Below are 1,805 nucleotides of genomic sequence, written 5' to 3' on the forward strand. Positions count from 1 at the left end.
GGCCTGGGGCGCGAGTCCTGCCGCTGCAGGGTGCCCGCTCCTGCCCTGCCCGGTCCCCTGCCGCGGGCTGTCCCCGGGCCTGCCGGGGGTGCGCAGGGAAGGGGTGATGCCCGGAGAGCCCGGTGGGAGCAAAGGGTTTCGTTTGGCCGGGAAAGTCGCTGGGCCGCTCCTCGTGCGCTGGGGGAATCCGCGGGTGCCAGCAGTGACCTGCTGCCTGTCCCCGGGCAAAGCGGGGTGCCAGCAGTGCACCTCGCTGCGGCGGGTTACTCTGCCCACAGCAGGATCACCTCCACCTGGGCACGGTTCCTGAGTGGATGGAGGCCGGTAATTTTACCGCAACCTTCTTGTGTCTTCACTTACCAGGGAGCACTTGGGACTCGATCTTATTTGTAAAACTCTCCAGCACTTAATGACCACTCTGGATAACTCCTTGTCTTGTTTAATGTCCCTGTTTATCCCATAGCTGACTTTGGATACTTAACCCTTAGTGGCAGAGACCATTCTGCGAGAAACTAGAGGCAACGAAATGCCTCCCAGGATGTGAGGGAAGCACAGGGGGTAAATCAGCCCAAAAAACAAACTACCCGGGCCAAGATAAATGGGGGGGGGGGGATAGATGGGGGGGAATCCAGCTGCACACAGACTGTGCTCCGATATGCCAGGCACCACATACTTCTTTCAAAAAAGCAACAAGGGGGTCGAGATTGATACTGTACATCCACAGATAGGAGAGAGGTTAGAATATTTCCAGATCACTGACTTTCTTAGTCTCCTGTTGTTCTTTCAAGTGTCTGTCACGCAGCTTTGTTAAGGGCACTGCACAGATTTTTCTAGGTGAGAGTTCATGGATGAGCATTAAACATTTACACCCTGTATGCAGTTTGGTGTTACCCTCACTAGTACCTTTTAAAACACCTTGCGAAGTGCCCCGGTGCTGTCTGGGAGGACCCGATGGCTAAACCAGGATATTCCAGTTCTGAGTGCTTCCTGCCTGCTTCTGCTCCGAGGATTAAATCCTTTGCAGTGTATCCCCTTCCATTTGTGGGTTTAGCTTTTCATGTCGTTTTTGTTTGGTAAATTACAGGTACTGTTCTGTTGATTATGAAGTATTAACATAATTGCAGTAATTATGTCAAATGATGCAATGCATGTAAACATGTAATTAGCAGGCAGGGACAACACTGAGCAAAGTGATGACAACATGCAATAATGCAAAATGCCTTATTCTCCTGGTCATGTGCAGTGACACGGGCTTTAGAGCTCAGTGCCTTGATTATTTCTTTAGAAGGAGGTTTTGTTAGAATGTTTTGCTTCCTTCCCTCATAGTGGAAAGAAAAGCATACAGAGAAAACACCGTATTGCTTTATTCCTCGGCGTGTTTATATGTGCAACCCTCTGCATGCCCCCCAACTTACTGTATCTGATTTCCTTTGCAATATTCTAACTCTCTGCGTTTGATAAAACAAACAAGTGCCCAGGCAGCTGCTCACGTTACACTTTGGAACTTTTGAAACTGCCTGAAAACTGGGAACTTTTAAGATACGGAACAGTGTGTGCTATTTTGCAGTGGCTACTACCTCTGGCTTTCATTCTCCCCCTTTTAACTCAGAAAAGGCATCGGCATTTAGTTCTGGGGACCTAGAAAAGTACCGGCAACATGGGGGCTTTGAAAGCCCCTCTCCTGTCCTCCATGCCTTCACGATGCTGATACAGTTCTTCATCCGACCCAAGCTGATGAGTCTTACAAGTGAGCAAAGCCCAGGGTTGCGGCTGCAGAACCAGCATTTCTGGCTGCAGAGCCAGGG

The sequence above is a fragment of the Pygoscelis adeliae genome, unplaced genomic scaffold (assembly GCF_000699105.1).
Source record: "Pygoscelis adeliae isolate BGI_AS28 unplaced genomic scaffold, ASM69910v1 Scaffold61, whole genome shotgun sequence".
Classification (NCBI taxonomy): Eukaryota; Metazoa; Chordata; class Aves; order Sphenisciformes; family Spheniscidae; genus Pygoscelis; species Pygoscelis adeliae.